This window comes from Rattus rattus, chromosome 2 (genome assembly GCF_011064425.1).
Source record: "Rattus rattus isolate New Zealand chromosome 2, Rrattus_CSIRO_v1, whole genome shotgun sequence".
NCBI classification, from domain to species: Eukaryota; Metazoa; Chordata; class Mammalia; order Rodentia; family Muridae; genus Rattus; species Rattus rattus.
The window spans coordinates 164,095,348-164,114,268 of record NC_046155.1 but is presented as its reverse complement, the minus strand read 5'-3'; the positions used below and the strand labels follow the sequence as shown (position 1 = coordinate 164,114,268).

At 48.1% G+C, this 18,921-nt stretch overlaps 1 pseudogene; it reads right to left on the bottom strand.

Moving 5' to 3' along the window:
- Positions 1–12,835, bottom strand: part of LOC116893364 — a 93,943-nt pseudogene extending 81,108 nt beyond the window's left edge.
- Between the last annotated feature and the right edge of the window lie 6,086 nt (positions 12,836–18,921).

The window sequence follows — 18,921 nt, the reverse complement described above, 5'->3', positions numbered from 1 at the left end:
CCCTGTGGGTTCAAGACCAGCCTGCCTTATGTAACAAGTTTCAGGACAGCCAGGGCTACACAGTGAGATTTTTGTCTTAAAAAGTAAATAATAAAAAATCAAAATAAATACAGACATTAGGTTCTGGTAATGGCTCTTTTTAAGCTTACATATGACTACATTCTTGCCCTGTCTTTAAATCACTGGGAAGAGAAGGAGACAGGAAGACTGGCCTCCCCTCCCCCATCTTTCTCTATTTTTATTTTGAGGTACTGGGCATTGAATCCCAAGTGCCCCAACACTGAGCTACAATCACAATTCTTGTTTACTTTTTATTTTAGGACAGAGTCTAAGTTGCCCAGGCTAGCCTTGAACATGTGCTCCTACTGTTTTTTTGTCTCCTGAGTAGTGTCATTTCTAAGAGTTGCATTCACTAATCATATAGTGTCCAGATGCTACCCTTATGACCTTGTTTAACCTTAATCACTTCTATGTTAAATACCCTATTTCAAATGTAAGCCATGCAACTCCCCATTGGCCTCCACAAACAGAGAGCATATAAACACACACACACACACACACACACACATGCACACACGCACACGCACACACACGCACGCACATGCATATAGATCCTGGTGCTAGAGAGATGGCTCAGCAGTCAAGAGCATTGGCTACTCTTGATAGAGGACCCAGGTTTGGTTCCTAGCACCACATGGCAGCTAACAACAATCTGTAACTCCAATTCTGGCAACCTCTTCTAGCCTCTGAGAATACTAGACGCACACCCACAGAACACACAGCACAGTATAAATACAGGTATTGGGCTGGTGAGATGGCTCAGTGGTTAAGAGCACTGACTGCTTTTCCAGAGGTCATGAGTTCAATTCCCAGCAACCACATGGTGGCTCATGACCATCTGTAATGGGATCAGATGCCCTCTCCTGGTGTGTCTGAAGACAGCTACAGTGTTCTCATATAAATAAAATAAATTAAAAACAAATAAATAATGTATTGAACACACACACAATCTTTAAAAATAAATCTTTTTAAAAATGAACTAAATAGCACAAATAGAAAAAACATAGATTTAACCTTAAATATAGAAGAATTAGACTAAATTTAATTGAACTAAATATTGCCATCAGACTACAGAGATATTCCAGAGGGGGTGAATAATTAAACCCAATTATATGTTGAGATACTGAAGTGGGTATTTCTGGTTTTGTTGGAGACTCGGTTGTGTCATGTGATGTTTTTCTGGAAACTGTCTTCTGATGGGACGTTTTGCTGAGAACGGACATGTGTTTTTCTGGAAGCTGCCTGGTGAAAGGCCATGCGATGTTTTGCTGGAGCAGACACTCGAGAGGAACTGTGATGTTTGGAAAGAGTCTAAGTGCGACGCAGCAGACAATGGACAACACTCTGGCATCGGTTCACCTTGCAACTCTTTGCTGATCTTCCCCTGTTGTGACTTCACAGAGAGGAACGCACCAGAGAACTCCTGGTGGTGTTCTAGCTGCTCCTTGCTGCATCAGTGGACTCGTGGTGATCAGCAGAGCCTCAGGGTTTCTTCTGGATTGAGCCACTACCGCTGATTTGTGCTTTGCTAGTGGACTGGACTGCTAACAGTGAATATTAGCATCAACCCAAAGAACTTCATGAGCAGTGTATCCTCATGGTTTCTTCTGGATTGGTCAGCTGCTACTGGCTCATGTTTGGTGTTTGCCAAGTGGACTGGACTGCCAAATACGAAGGTTAAGGTTGACCCAAAGAACTATTTCTAAATAGGTCCTCAGCCCCCGTTTCCTATTAACCTTTCTCTCCCCATACCTTTGGTTGGTGGTGGGCTGCAAGGGAGGTTGAAGAAGAACCATCATTAAAGTAGGTTTTGAAAAATGTAAGCCTGCCGGATACACTTCAGGCATAAAGGTAGAAGCTAGATGGGCTGGTGTATACTTGGCATCTCAGAACTCGGGGGTAGAGGCAGGAGGATTGTGCATCTGACGGAAGCTTGAATAACAATGTGATGTTGGGTCTCAAGAAAAGGAGAGGGCAAGGGAAGGCCTTGGCCCCTGAACCATCCATCTTCACTGCTCCAGAGATGGACAGACATGCAGAAAAGACCTGAAGGTCACAATGAGTACAATACCACAAAGGCACAGTACCCTGACAAAAAAACATGCCTGTTCTTCCTGTAGAGTAGATTTCGTTGGTCCCTTCCTTTAGACACTGCTGAGATGCCTGTGGAACACCTAATTTAGGCTGGGTACTGTGGCATCTATGCCAAAGAAGTCGTAGGTTTCAGGTGCTAAAGAGGACACCTCAGAGGATGTGCCATTTCAGCCAACCTTAACTACACGGAGAGGTGGCTGCAGGTACATAGAAGAGACAAGTCTTCCTGGCAGAGGCCTCAGCCATGAGCGAAGGGCAAGTGTGAGCACTGCTAAAGCAGTAGGGGTGGGACAGGAGTGAGGAGTAACGATCTCGGTGACGGTAGAATCTGTTAAGGGAAAGACTGGGTTCTCCTGCTCTCTGCCTCTGACTGTCTTCAGTAGCCCTCCTTACATCCACACTGCCAAGTCTGCCTGTATGGTAATCTCAATGCCGTGCCCTGTCCCTGTCTCCTGGTCCTGGGATGTACCTGGAGGATATCGCCTGTGAGCATTTATACAATCTCCAGCCACAGTTCCACAGCCCAGCTGCCTTAAATCATGGAACAAAGGATGCCTGGGGACTGAAATCTCTTTGCAGGACGCATAGTGCCCCCCCCCGACCTTTTCAGTTTGCTTTTCTTTTTTGAGACAGCCGCTAGGTACCCTGGGCTACCTCCAAACTTGAGATCCTCCTGCCTCAGGCCTCCCTAGTGCTAGGATGCAGGCATACACTACCACACCTGGCCCTGTCAGCCCTCTTGAACCTTGGCTCTCTCTTCTTGAGGCAGGGTCTTTGTGGGAGGGTCTGTCTCATTTCCTTCCCCATGGAAGAACCCAGCATCAGCTTAGCAAGAATCTAAAGCCCACATGGTATCTTCTAGAAGTCAAATGGAGCCTTCTTGTCCAGAACAATGCTTTTGATTTTGAATTCCTGATTCCCAAAGTGGAATCTTCTGACTCTTGCTGATAGAGTGAACACAGTGAAAAAGAAAACAGATGATTCTATAGAGAATGTGCAATAAACATCTTCCTAATTAAGGTCCCCACGGTGACAAATTTTTTGTTGCCAGATCAAACACATAGCTTTTGCTAAATTGTAAGGCAGTTGTCTGTCATTCTGTAACCACAGAATTGAAACTGTTTAATGAAATAACTGTTTAATATCAACTGTTAAGTTGATGATAATCTAATCAAGTGACCAATCGAGATGTTCCCACTGGTACAATAGTGGCATGACTATTACAGCAGTAACCAACCAGTTTTTGTTTGTTTGTTTGTTTGTTTGTTTGTTGTTTCTGAGATAGAATTTCACTGTGTAACTGAAATCCTGGCAGTCTGAGCTCTCTGCGGAGATCAGACTAGCCTTGAATTCACAGAGATCTGCCTGCTTCCAAAGAACTGGAACCATACCTGGCTCTCAACTGCTTTCTGATTAGATCTTCCACAGAGGGGGAATTCTTGCTTGTCACTGAATACTTAGTAAGAAGCCCATGTCTAGGGACATCATAGGCTGTAAGGGGACCTTTACTGTTGTTCTGTCAAATGTCAAATGTCAAATGTTGTCAAACTGCAGTCTAAAGTACATACACTCATGTCCACAGACAATGATGCTCTCTGGTAATAAATACAGAGATTCATAATAGGTCAAAGCACTGAGAATAAATGACTTTGAGACTCAACCCTAAAGGGGACACCTGTATCACCCCCTAAAGCTCAGAAAACACTTTGAAAGAGTGGGTTGAAGAATATAAGAGCATAAGGGTGGGAGGAGGGCCTCCAAAAAATGTCTTCAGATATGAAATGGACATTACACTCATGCTTCCTAGATCCCCCATTGAGGGGTGGGGTCAGGGCTCAGTGGGAGAGCCCTTGCCTAGAATCCCCCAGTGAGGGGCTGGGGGTGTGGCTTAGTGGCACAGCCCCTTCCTAGAATCCCCCAGTGAGGGGCTGGGGGCGTGGCTCAGTGGTAGAGCATCTGCCTAGAATCTCCCAGTGAGGGGCTGGGGTGTGGCTCAGTGGTAGAGCCCCTGCCTAGAATCCCCCAGTGAGGGGCTGGGGGTTTGGCTCAGGGGAACAGCACTTGCCAACCATGAATGAGGGACTAGGTTCCAGGGGTAAAGGGGAGAGAGATACTTAGCATCATCGTATTTTGTTCTCAGAATCACAAGGCAGGACTCATCTCCTCATTTGTCAGGCAGGGGTGAAGCTGTGAAGCTGGCCGATGGCGGTGAGAACCTGCACAGGAGTTGGAACAACCACATGTGTGTGGTTTCTCCCTCTGACCTAAGCCTGATCAAATAGCTATGCGGGGGGTTGGGGATTTAGCTCAGTGGTAGAGCGCTTGCCTAGCAAGCTCAAGGCCCTGGGTTCGGTCCCCAGCTCCGAAAAAAAGAAAAGGAAAAAAAATAGCTATGCGGTTTGATTCTTCTTCCTCCCTCACCGAAGATCCACATTCTTTTCATAATACTGTTTCAGCTTTAAAAAAAAAAGTGGCAAAGATTTTCATCAATGCATGGGAAAAGCAGACAAAATTAAGAGCTAGCCAGTTGATACAGGAGGTCAAAACAGAGGAACAAAAGTGTCTGGTTTTGTTAGGACCTGTTGTTTGTTATCTGATTGGTCCCCGAAATAACCCAGTGAGGGAAGCGTTGACACACTTCAGGAGTAGAAATCAAAGCTCAGAGACCAGGCAGTTTGTCCAAACCCCAGCGGACCCACTGGAGAACTGATCCGTAGACACCACATCTATGGACTCTTGACCCAGTGATCCCAGATCACCAGGCAGCTGAGAAGCTGTTTCCAGAGGACCTTCTCCTACAATCAGGGGCCCTTGGGTTTGGAGGGGGCGTCTAGGAAACAAGGAGACCAGGGGCATCAGTTACTGGCCCACCCCTTCCTCTCCCCATCTCTGGGGACTTTGCCCAGCATTCTGTCTGCAAGCAGGTGATGGGAAGAAACCCTGAAGATCAGGAGATTCTTTGGAGCTTAGGATCCTGTCATCTCCTTAGATGTTTCTGGTAAGTTCACATACCCATCGGAAACCCATGTCTATACAAGCTATGTTATATGGCACTCTCCTGGTACTTCAGGCCAGCAGTATGGCTTCAATATCGGATGGGGAGAAAGGGAGCATTTGGTTGTGTATGCCTAGGCTACCGGAAAATTCCACAGACTGAGTGGCTTAAACAACAGAAATGTATATCTCTAGAGGCCAGAGATCTGAGGTCAATGTACCAATATGCTCAGGTTCTAGTAAGGTTTTGACTTGTTTTATCTTTACTGGGAAGAGAATTTGAATCCTGACATCTTTTCTTATGAGGGCAATAATCCCACCATGAGGGCTGTATCCGCACTACTTCATCTAAATCTAATGGCCTCCCAAAGGCTCTGTCACCAACACATGGGTGCCGTGTGCCAACAGATGAATTTGGGGACCTGCGCTTCTGTCCCTAGAAACTGGTTTTTTCCTATTTAGACAAGTCCCTTCATCTCTTGCCAATGCTTGCTCTCCTAACTGTTCTATTCTTCTCAAAGGAGGCTCTGCAGCAAAAGAGCTCTCCACTTACCCTGCTGAGAAAAATGCTCCCAAGGGGAATCCATACTGTTTCCCATGTGAGCCTATCTGAGTAGAGAGCTGAGGAGGGCGAGTCCTCGTCTGAGCATGTGTCCAGACACCCAGAAGTCCAAGCCACCCAGAAGTTCAGAAGAGTTCGTGTCATTAAGTGTCCTCTGTAGCTATTCAACTTTCTAAATTAACCTTCTTTACAAACTTGCAAAATTGAACTCATATGTCCATCTACTGGACATGGAGATTTCATAGAGGCCTGTATCAGTCAGCTTTCCGTAACAGAATACTTTGATAAGCTGACATATGTATAAAAGGTTGATTTTTGGCTCACAGTTTGGAAATCCCAGTCCATGGTTGATCGGTTCCATTGCTTTGGGCTTTTGGACAAGTAGCAGATCGCAGATCACAGGATCTCACCTTATGGCCAGGAAGAAAGTTGGGGTTTCACTCTTTTTCTTTTTCTTTTTCTCTCTCTTTCTTTCTTTTTCTTCTTTCTTTCTTTCTTTTTCTTCTCTCTTTCTTTCTTTCTTTCTTTCTGTCTTTCTTTCTTTCTTTCTTTCTTTCTGTCTTTCTTTCTTCCTTTCTTCTTTTTGAGACAACTTCTTACTACATAGCCTTGGCTGGCCTAAAGCTTGTTACATGGACTAGGCTAGCCTCAAACTCTCTGCCCTCTTCTCCTTCTGGAGTGCCTGGCTCATAGCACCCCTTCCAACAGACATTTCCCAACTACCCACAAGGTCCCACCTCTTAGAGGCTCTGTAGCCTCTCAGTAGTACCTCTCTGGGACCAGTTCTTTAGCACCAGAGCCTCTGGGAGATGTTTAAACACCCACACTGTGACAGGGAGATCACACCTGACCTTGGAGTGATGTAGCCAGTCTCTCTGCCTCAGTTCCTGCTCCTCCCATGTCTCTGCGGGAGACTGAGCCACTCCAGTCTGTAGGTCCTCACCCATTGTACTGCAGTGGACACAGGGCTACAAGTGGAGGCTCAGGGGCCCCAGGCCTACCCTACTTAGGGTTCTGGGCTTGTACCTTGGACCAAAGTCAGGGTGTCTGAGCCCCAGACCTTCTCATGGACCAAAGATTTCTGGTGGTTTTCTGAGAGGCCTGGACTTGGACTTTTTCTTAGTTTAACCACAGTCTGGTGGGTAGAACAATAATAGACCCATTGAAGTGCAGGCTCATGGGAGCAGTGCAGCTGGCCTGTGCCATCTCTTGTCCTTATATACGTGATGTGCAGGCACAAATGGAAGACAAAGGGGTGATATCTGTCTGTCTGTCCATCTGTCTGTCTGTCACCAGAAATAGAGTGCAGGACAGGGCCTCACAGGTGCTAAGCAAGTGCTCAGCCACGGAACTCCAACCTTGAACTCTAGATTCCCCCGCCCCCAGCCTTCCAAGTGTAGGGGTTACAGTTCTGCAACCCAAATCCAGTGCTAAGGAGTGACAATTGACAGCAATCATGTCTTATCTTCTTTGAAATAAGATGTCACTCTTGGGCTCTGCTAGTGTGACGGCTGTCAGACACAGAATGCACAGGACAGGAGCCCTAGGGAACCGGGGAGCTAACAAAGCCAAGGGGTTATGGTGCTCACCGTGCCTGGGTGTCCACAGCTAATGACTCTCACCACGCCCGGGTGCTGGCAGCTGCCTGTCCTTCCTTCCCCCACACCACGGAGATTCCGTTACCTGCCCATAAGGGCCTCTTGTGTAGGCCTGGGTAGCCGGAGAGTAATCCTTCATACTTGACGAAATAATCATGTGTCCCAAGGGATGCATGTGCTTTAAGCAGCATCTGCCAGGGTCCAGAGCCTCTCGCTGAGGGGGCGACACCCAGACTCCCAGTGGGTTAGTGAGGCATGGTGGTGCCCGCCTGTGATTCCATAGTCTGGAGACAGAGACAGGAGGATCGTGAGTTTGAAGCCAATCTGGATGACAGGGCAAAAACTAGTCTCTACACTGAACAAAGCTGAAGGTGTTGGCACAGTCCTTTAACCTCAGAGATTGGAAGGCAGAGTCAGGAGGATCTAGTTCAGGAGTTCAAGGTCAACCTGATCCACATAGGGCTACCCTGTCTCAAAGAAACAGACACACGAAAAGAGATCTCCACCCTCCATTTCTGGACTCACTGACCCCACTGCATGACTAGACACTGCCCCAAACCTCGGGTCTCCTGCCTGCTGGTAGCACACATAGTCAGTCTTTCCAGTTTCCTGGCTCCAGATTCTGGCTCTGATAGTGGCCAGCCTGTTGAGGCAACAGGGCCAGGAGTAGTGACCACAGCTGATTGAAGCCAGTTTCCTTACACGGAGGCAGCATAATTAATCAGGAAGTAATGAATTCAGATACCACCAGCGCATCACCTCGAGAGATAGGAGATCTTAGAAGGCTGGAATTCAGAGGAAGGAATCAGGTCACTAGGATTTTCCAGTATCAAATTGAATGTTACATGGAAGTTATTAAAATTTGCCCCAAATCACATCTGTTGACCTTCAGGACCCTCTGTCCACTAAAGCTCCTTGAGGCTTCAGCTAGCAATGTCATGTTGAGGGAAGGTGCTGGGTATGTGGGTCTATTACCCATCATCCTCCGGGATCCAAAGGGCTGAGGACCATGGGGAGAGGGTGGGTAACTGTGGCTGACCCTGACTGCACAGGTCTGCACTTCTGAAGCAGCCAGACTCGGGCGTTCAGAGCCAGGTTCATGGCTGGCAGGATGATGGGAGTCCAAACCCGACTCTTCACAACGCCCTTGTACTCGTCACTCTCTGGTTCCTGTGACACAAACCTAGCAAAAACAACCTAAAAAGGAAAGGGTTCCTGGTCCCACTGCAGCTAGGGGCCATGCTGATGTCCCGATGAGGGGCAGCGTCTGGGTCCGTGGTCCTGCTGCAGCTGGGCACCATGTCGATTCTGTGGCCCCTGTTGCCACCGAGGGCCGTATGGATGTCCGTGGGTCTCGCTGCTGCCTAGGGCCATGAAGGTATCTGTGGCTCGTGCTACAGCAGAGGGCTGTGTTGGTGCCCGTGATCTATATTGAGACCACACAGATCTGTGCTAGGCGCTAACAACGCAGATGTTTATGGTCCATGCTGTGGGGCAGAAACCATGTGCAAGTCCATGATCCATGCTCCTGTGGCTGGTAAAGAGCACCGAAAGTACTTTTGCAGTTGCATCCATGACTGCAGACAACTGAGAAAGGACGTAGGCCTCTACAACAACCCTCACCTCCAACCCCCCAAAAGTAACATCCTAGACAGGAAACCATGGAAGAGAACTCTTAAAAACTGTGATACGAAGGGGCTGGAGGGATGGCTCAGTGGTTAAGAGCCCTGGCTGCACCCCCAGAGGTCCTGAATTCAATTCCCAGCAACCACATGGTGGCTCACAACCATAAAGTGATCTGACGCCCTCTTCTGGAACACAGCTGTACATGCAGATAGAGCACTCATATACATCAAATAAATACATCTTTTTTTAAAAATTGGGATAAGACGCTGAAGTGTAGCTCTCCGCAGTGGATAGCTTCTAGTGAGCGTGCGGGTGGGAAAAGGATCAGTTTTCTTTAAGGGGCTGGCCACGGGGAGTTTAACCATGCTCCAGTGAGTATATACGCAACACAAATTAGACTTGTTTGTTTCCTCCATCTTTATTCTTCTTTGGGGGGAGCGGGGAGGGGAGGTGACAAGGGTGAGGGTCAGACCTGTGAGGACTGGAAAGTGAGTATAATTGGGATATTATTTGGTGCAATTCCCAAATAATCACTAAAACCATGGGGGGGTTTGCTTTGGTCCTAGTTTGAGGTTACTGTCCATCTTGGTGGAGAACCCATGGCGACAGGGCATGAGGTCACATTATATCCACTGAGGAGTCAGAGAGAGATGAATCCTGGTGCCCTTTCTCCTTTTTATCTATACTGGGACTCGAGCCCCTGAGACGGTGTTTCCCACTTTTGGTGAGTGTGTTCCCTCTTCAGCTAAACCTCTCTGGAGAGGCACCCAGGCTTGGATCTCCTACGTGGTTCTAAACTGCATGAAGTTGACTGTAGTACTCTGGCGCCGGGGAGCTTTTCACAGCGACCTCTTGTCCGGCTAGGTACGTGGGTTCAGCTGAGGGGGAGAGAACTCGGGCAGGGGGAGGAGCTTTTACCGACCCAGCTTCCGGTCCTGCTACTTTCCACCGCTGCCGCTTTGGTTGTTCCGGTGGTTGAGCCAGCAGGAGACTGACTAGCCGGCCTGGGGTGCAGGGATGATTCTAGCAGCGATTTGGGGAGAGCGGATCTCTTTCCCAAGTGTTACAGCAATTCTGACAGAAGCTCTCAGACGATGGAATAATTCCTGCACACCTTTAATTCTGAACACAATCCTTAGATACAACTTTTGGATGGGACAGTGTCTGACAGCAGGTACTTCCTATTGGTTTGGCCTGAGAGCTTGGGAAGACCTCATCCACATATCTGGAGGTGCGGTCCTGCTTCTATGATTGATCTGTCTTGAGCCTACGTGACCACAGGTCACGTCCTCACCTGTGGAGGAGGGGTTTGGGGCATTGCTCTATGTGACTGGTCTGTCTCAAACCTCTCTACAGAGGTTTGCAGGGGCTGCAGCTAGTGAGGCCTTGATCTGGAAGGCTAGGAATGCGCTTGCCGTCCCTATTAGGGTTTCCTGGGATTCGACCTGTCTTGACCAGGAATCAGGGTACCTTTCACAGCTTGCCGCCCCACAGTTGACAGTCAAGATTAACCATCACATCACAGCGAGAGGTGGTGGTGCAGCACTCAGGAGGTCAAACAAGTAAAGGTCAAACAGGCAGATTCCTATGAGTTCAAGGTTAGCCTGGTCTATATAGAGAGTTCCTGGACAGCCAGGATTAATATAAAAGCCCTCTCTTAAAAACAAACAAACAAAAACAAAAAACAAAAAACCCTACAACTCCAGGTTAGGGATGAGGTGTTCTCAGTGTACCTAAGTTAAAGGACATGGTGACTTGACTTACATACAGTGGACAACTGGTGGGCCTTCTGCTAGTGGAACTCCATTATGTCTCATGTGCTAGGTCAAGGCCAAGGCTGAGACCAGCCCATTCACAGCTGCACTGCCGGATGAGCTGGATATGGAAGTTCCATCTGATGGGAGCCCGAGATGGGGGTGTGCTGAAGTTGTCACCCCTCAAGGGTATCCTGGTAATGCCAGTCCCGACCATGGCCAGCTCCAGCATCCACCATCCCCAGATCCCATGGAAACACTGGGAGGGCTTCACAGAAGATGGGTTCCCTGTCCTCTCCCTGAAAGAACCTGTGAGGGGCGCGTGGCCCAAAGCTGCTGTGCCCACCCACGATGGAAACAGGGTGCTCTGCAATCTCATGTGCCTTTGGCATAGAAGTCACATGGTTTGGTTTGGTGGGGGAAGAGGAACTGGGGACATGGGCCAGCAATAAAGGTGTCTGAAGCCAAGCCCGCCAATCTGAGATGGAGACCTAGGATCCACAGGGTAAAAGGAGGGAACCAACTCCAGCAAGCTGTCCTCTGACCTCACGTGTGCTGTGGCTCACATGTGCAGGAACACACAGTAATTAATTAAAACCAGAACATATAACGTGCAAATGGTCAGCAGACGCAAGTGGAAATACCGCCCCCCCCCCCGAATTCCCCTTCCTACCCCGGGCAAGTGCACTCCTCCATCACGAATGCCCAGAGAAATGCTCATCTATGCCACACTGAGACCTCAGACATTTAGCATGGCCATTATTAAAACTGAAGGTAGGGGCTGGAGAGAGCTCAGTGGTTAGGAGTGCTGGCTGTTCTTCCGGAGATCTGGGGAGACTGATTCCCACCGCCCACATTAACTGACTCACAAACACCCCTGATTGCAGCTCAGAGGGATCCAGTGCCCTGTTCTGGCCACTGGAGGCACCACACACATTTGGCAAACATTCATGCAGTCACACAATTACATAAATAAATATAAATAAAATAAAAATAAATAAATAAATGAACAGAGTGGAGACGAAGAGAGGTGAGAAGGTGGGGGCACTGTTAGTAGGAATATAAGTTGATACAGATATTATGGAAAATTGTATGGAGGTTCCAAAAAAAAAAAAAAAAAGTCATCTGGCAGTGTCACATCTGGGTAAATATCTAAAGAAATTTAAATGAGAATCTCAAAGAGCTATCCGCATCCTACGTTCACTGCAGAATTAAGTCACAGCAGTCAAGATGCACGAGGGTATGAGGGGGTGGGAGCATCAAGGCAGAGTGGAGTATTCAGCTTTTCCACCAGAGAGCCCGAGACTGCATGATCTCATACACGGAATCTGAAGTCCGCAGACTCTCGGGCACAGAGGTAGAATGGGGCTGCCAGGGGCTGGAGAGGGGAAGAGGGGAAGAGGCGATGGTCACAGTCCAAAGTCAAAATACACAGGAGGTTCTGCAGATAGGTGTGCGGCCGAGAGCTAACAAGGCCTCATCCCACCTCAAATGTTTCAAGCCCGTGGATTGCGGATTGCGGATTGCGTAAAAACTGTTCTCACCACCCATGCAGCCACAGACCGAAGCAGCACTGAGGGGCAGGGGGAAAGTTTGAAGGGCGATAGACACGTGGGCTTGGCACGTAGTTTAAATATTTTTGAAAGAAATACTGGGGAGGCTGGAGAGATGGTGTGGGGTTTAGGAGCCATCACTTTCTGGATTTCCAAAGGACCCAGGGATTGGGTAGCAGCCCCCAAGTCAGGAGACTTACTACCATCTGTAAGTCTAGCTCCAGGGGATCTGTTGACTTCCTCCGGCATGCACATGCACTGGAACACACACACACACACACACACACACACACACACACACACACACACATGCCTGCACACATATACTCAAACACATTCACACTCACACACACACCACACTCACACACCCAAAAAGTAAAAACCAGTGAACCAATCAGTCATTCACTGCGCCTGCTGCTGAGCCCTGGGAGGCGTGGTCCAGAAGAAGCGACCCTTTGATTTGGGTAGGCATTTGCTGAGAGCCTCTAGGAGAGCAAGTCTACCCCTTCACACCAACAGACAACCTACCATGTCAGGAACCGCCAGGTGCAGGGTCACTGTGCGGATCCAGATCAAAGCCTCAGGGCCCAGCATCCCCTCCCAGAGAAAGAATGAAAGCAAATTATTCCAAGGTTCCTTGGTGTTGGGGGCACAAGCTAGCATCGTGTTCCTTCCTCTCCCCATGGCTAGCATCGTGCTCCATCCTCTCCCGTGGCTGGCTTGTGTAACTTTTGCAGCTTCCTCCAGTTTTGCACCAGGGTTGCCGGGAGTTGTGCAGAATAAAGCGCCGAGAGAGCCCTCAGCTCCACGCGTCGGGCCTTCGAAGCCACGGCAAGGACAGTGATATTCATTTTCCTGTATCCCCTTTCGGTTTCACACTTGCTACTTAGCCAAGGATGGAGACCTTGAACTCCTGGCCTCCCAGGTACTGAGGTTGCAGGCGTGCAGGTTGCATGACCTGCTCCTCCAGCTCCTTCAAGATCTTAACAGAGCAGCAAACGACTGCACAATACAAATGTGATTCTGACTGCGATTAAACAGAATGATTTGGCTTTGGTTTAACGAGCAAGAAAAGTTCTCGTTTAATTCAGTGGCTGATTTTGTTTGTTTGTTTGTTTTTTGAATCTGGCAACATTGTCTAGGGTGGCCTCCCATCCACCATTCTTGTGCCTTGGCCTCTCTGAGTGATGAGGGCACAGGACACGTGCCACCACGTTCAGCTCTCCCCTGGGCTTCTTCCTAAAGCTGGAAACTTAATTATTAAGGATTTCAGAAATCCATCCACGAAAGGATGAGGTTTGAGGAGGGATCAATGGCCGTGGCCTGAGAAGGGTCAGTAAAGAATTTGCGTCTTCTCTGATGGAATGGGCAGTGGATTCCCCGAGATTCTGCTGGCTGGTGCAGGATGGACCCTGGCCTTAGCACCATCTCAACAGCAAGGCCAGGCCCAGGAGGAGGCGAGAGAAGCACCTGCGAGGGGAAAGCATTTAAGGAGGTGCCCAGCAATCAGCTAAACCATTTGTAATGTACCATTTAACAAGTAAAAACACACACCCCAAAACTAAGATGAACAAGGACATCACTGACAATTCTTTCATCCTTGCAACTCCTGCCCATCCGACTGGGACCTCGGGCTCCTGACATCCTCCTGCCTGGCCATGGTCAGATGCACATCTGGCCAGGCCTAGGAGAAGCTAGGAGGGCCATGGGCCTGCTTTCTGCCAGCATGGCAAATAGCAAGGAAACCCTTCTGCATGCCGTGTGTGTGTCTGTCTCTGTGTGTGTGTGTGTGTGTGTGTGTGTGTGTGTGGTGTGTGTGTCTGTGCGTCTGTGTGGTGTGTGTGTGTGTCTGTGTGTGTGTGTGTCTGTGTGTGTGTGTGTGTGTGGTGTGTGTGTGTGTGTCTGTGTGTGTCTGTCTGTGTGTGTGTGTCTGTGGTGTATCTCTGTGTGTGGTGTCTCTGTGTGTGTGTGTGGTGTATGCATGTGTACACACGTTTATGTGTGTTAATTTACTTTCTATCGCTGTGGCATACGCCATAACCAAAAGCAACTTGAGAGAGAAAGGGTTTATTTCAGCATGTACTTTATAATCCATCACTGAGGGAAGCGAAGGCCATTGGAGAACACTGCTTACACACACACACACACACACACATCAAAGCTGGCTCAGTTTAATTTCTTATGCCATCCAAGACTACTTACCCAGGGATGTCACGAACCTGGTGAGCTGGCTCCTCCCCTGTCAATCAAGAGAGCGCTCACAGACTTACCTACAGGCAATTTGAAGGAGGCATTTTCTCAGTTGAAGTTCTTTTTTCTCAAATGTTCTTTTCCATCAAGTTATCAACAAACAAACAAACAAAACAGTGAGGACCGTTGTCTTAGTGAGGGTTTCCATTGCTATGAAGAGACACCAGGGCCAAGGCAACTCTTATAAAGGGCATCATGGGGCTGGAGAGATGGCTCAGTGGTTAAGAGCACTGACTGCTCTTCCAGAGGTCCTGAGTTCAAATCCCAGCAACCACATGGTGGCTCACAACCATCTGTAATGGGACCCGATGCCCTCTTCTGGTGTGTCTGAAGACAGTGGCAGTATACTTATATATAATAAATAAATTTAAAAAAAAATAAAGGGCATCATGTAATTGGAGCTGGCTTGCAGGTTCTGAGATTCAGTCCATTATCATCGTGGTAGGATACATGGCAGCATCCAGGCAGGCATGGCACTGGAAAAGGAGCTGAGAGTTCTACATCTTGTTCCAAAGGCAAACAGAAGATTAGAACACTGTCTTCCACAGGCAGTTAAGCCCATTCTCCACAATGACGCACTTCTTCCGACAAGGCCACACCTTCTCCAACAAGGCCACACCTCCTAATAGCGTCACTTCCCGTGGGCTAAGCATATTCACCACAAAACCGTACGTTTATCTGTGTGCTTAAATTTCCTTACACTTCGATAGTCCTGTTGAAATGATGTGAGATTTGAACTTACTTTAAAACTATGGAAATGAGGCTAAGGAATGTGAGCAGAAGAGTGGGCGGGTCTGGAAGTCATTCTAAGAACGTCCCCCCCACCATCCCTGCCTCCCACCCTCACCCCGGCTCGGTCTCTCAGAAAGTCCCCGAGATCTGTAGATCTGAGAAGAGCATTTTAACATTTTTAACTCAAGGGCTGGAGAAATAGCTCAGTGGTTAAGAGCGCTGACTGCTCTTCCAGAGGTCCTGAGTTCAAATCCTAGCAACCACATCGTGGCTCACAACCATCTGTAATGGGATCTGATGCCCGCTTCTGGTGTGTCTGAAGACAGTGACAGTGTACTCATATGCATAAAATAAATACAATCTTTGGGTTAATAAAAAGAGTTGTTGTGGTCATGTTGTCTCTTCACAGCAATGAAACCCTAACAAAGACAACAATGCCATCTGGCATCTCTGTGTGTGTGTGTGTGTGTGTGTGTGTGTGTGTGTACATATGTGTGCATACATGTGAAGGCCAGAGGACAACCTCAAGTGTCAATCCTCAGGAGAGGAGTCATCCACCCCACCCCCCCTTTTTTTTTTGTGAGACAGGGTCTCTCACTGGCCCGTCACTCACTAATTAAGCTAAGTGGTTGGCCAAGGAGCTCCAGTAACCTGCCTGTCTCAGCTCCCCATCAACCACATTACAAGCACAAGCTGCCATGCCTTGCGTTTTTGATACGGAGATCAAATCCAGGTCCTTTTGTTTGTGTGACAAGCACTTTACTGACGGGGTCACCTGAGTTACCTGTAGCCAGTTATTTGTGAGACGTCTGTAAACACACTACTAAGAAGAGTCCCAGTTCTACCAGTAAAGACAGAAGGGCTGGGGGTGGGACAAATGGAGGAGAGAGAGGTCCCCATTTCCAAAAGAAATCACAGCGGAGACCGGAAGTCTTGGGTTAAGTTTTCATACAAAGAACGCTTTCTCAACATGGACGCTGTAATTTACCATCTTAATAACATTCTTTAAATTATTACAAAAAAAAAAAAAATGCCACCCAGGTGCACAGGACGATAGACATCCTCTCTACCCAGGACTTCATTTTAGAATGCCTCAATTTTCCCAGCACCTTGGTTTCTGTTATTTTTGCCCAAAATAGCAACTTTTCTGTTCAACGGTATATTAATGCAGAATAGAAATAAAGATGCTTCAAAAAAAAATTCTTCCAAGCACAAAAGGAGATGGTTTTCAAGAGATAATTTCCCATATTTACATATTTTACCTTAAGCACTTCGTGGTCTCTGCCTGCTGGTGAATGGATCGGATTCTCTTTTCACACGCCTTCAAAATGAACCAGTTTGGTTTCTAAGCCGTTGCAAGAACGGAAATGAATTCGAACTTTTTTTTTTCCACTTCATTCTCGCATCTTCACGTTTCCTTATTTCACATGGTTTAAAATAAAAATGCCTCCGGCGATATTTTTCCTTTCTCAAGAGCAAAGTGAACGTGACTTTTCCGAAGGGTCACGGGATGCCCCGGGGGCTTGTGGGTGTTACTGGACCGCTGCCTGCTTTCAGCTTGACTGAAGGGCTTGTCAGGGTTTTCATCTCCCATGGAGCCCCTGGCGCTGGCCGGAAGGGGGAGAAGGCTGTAGAGGGAGTCCCATGCTGCCGCTTTCCCACCGACATCAAATCCTGGGGTTTGAAAATTAATCCCACACAAAGACAGGCCTCCATTGTGGAGCCTGTTTGAAATTAGACAGCGATAATAACCTTCTAGGTGTCTCAGTGTTGATGTAGCCCCCTGAGGCAAACCAAAGGTTGCCAGAGGAGATGCCCCTCCTCCAGCATGTGACTGAGATACCCTAGTAACTCCAATAAGGTGACTTCCTGGTCTGGCTGGGGAATGTTATGGGACCGTGCCATGTGACCTCCAGCATCTATGGCTGCAGTCCCTCTGGTAACAGCTCCTGTGGATTCCTGGTTCTGAGCCACAGACCAGTACTGGCTCAGAATGACTCTTTCTGGTTCTTCTTGAAGATTTTTTTTTTTTTTTTCAATTTTGTGGGTCAGGCAGGTCTCCAATCCTGGACAAACAGCTAACTAAGGCGCTTACTGACATATCGAAGCTGATGCTTTGTCTGCAGGGATGTGTGTGTACAGCACAGGAGTACCCGGTGACTGCAGAGTCGGGCCTGGGGACTTGGATCCCCTGGAACTGGTTACAGACAGCTGTGAGTAACCTCTCAGTGGGTGCTGCGACCTGAACTCAGGTTCTCTGCAAGAGCAGTATTTGCCCTTAACCTCTGAGCCACCTCTCCGGCCCTGTGCCTCTCTAGTACTAGTAAATATTGTTGTTGTTTCGACAAACTGGAGCCTTTCCCTGAGTGTTAACAAAGAGAACAGAAACAGCTCCCTTTCTGCAGAGGATGGGAAGTCCCGGGTCTCCATATGGGAACCATAAACCAGGAGGGCCAGCTTCTGTAGTCACCCATTCTAGCTCTGTGGCCTCAATAGCAACTGCCTGTCCTGGACCATGCCTGGAAGCTGGTGCAGCAAAATGGACTAGTCTGGGTTCTAGAAACTGACTCTCCTCTCTCCCATAGAAGCAGCCTGGTAGCTTCCCCCACCAGACAGTGAATACCCATCCCTGTCACTTACTGGTCTTCCTGAAGTGACTAAAGAATGCTGTAAGCTGAAGTGGTTTGTATGTAACCTTACTAGACTAGAATAACAATTTAGTTGTTTCTATTGTCTATGCTTTTAAATTAGTAGATACTAACATCATCTCTGATGATTCCACTTGAAGCCCTGGTTCTGTTACTGTGATCATTGGACCTCAGAAACAAAGAGCACAAGTTGGATGGGGGTGAAGTATGTGTTTGGAGCAGGGCATTGTTCATTCCTACTAGCACTCGAGAGGCAGGAGAATGGAGAATTCTAGACAAGGCTCGTGTTAAACGACATCCTGGGCTACTTAAGGAGACCCTATCTTGAGAAGGAGAAGGAGGCCAGCTGTGGTAGTCCACACCTTTGGGCCCAGCACTGGGAAGCAGAAGCAGGTGAATCTGAGTTAAAGGCTAGCCTGGTCTACATAGTGAATTCTAGGACAGCTAGGGCTACACGCTGAGACCTTATCAAAAAATCAATTAGGAGGAGGAGAAGGAGAAGGAAGGAGAGGAGGAGAAAGGAGGGAGGGGAGGAAGAGAAGGGGGGGGAGGAGGAAGAAGAGAAGGGAGGAGGGAGAAGAGGAGGAGAAGGGAGGAGGAAGGAGGAGAAGGGGAGGAAAAGGAGGAGGGAAGAGGAGGAAAAGGGGGAGGAGGAGAAAAAAGGAAGAGGAAGAGAAAGGAAAGGAGGAAGAGGAGGAGGAAGAGGAGGAGAAGAGGGGGAGGAGGAAGGGAGGAAGAGGAAAGAAAGGAAGCTAGAGGGAGAGACTGTGAAGCAGTCGCTATATTTTCCTGGTGCTCTCTTGGGGAATGAATTTTGTGGTGTTGTGCTTTGAGATTCCAAGGATAGAACCCTCCACAAAGGTTTATTTCATTTGACTTGCTTCTTTTAACCCTTGGCAATGGTTTTGAAGCAAGGAGGCCGGAGAAGACAGCTTGAGGATTTTGTCAACAACCAAAGCTGATTTATCAAGAGAGTGCTTTTTAACAGCCTAATGACCTCAGTCGAACTCCTTTCCCGATTCTGGGTTTTGGAGAGTGTATGAGGTCTGG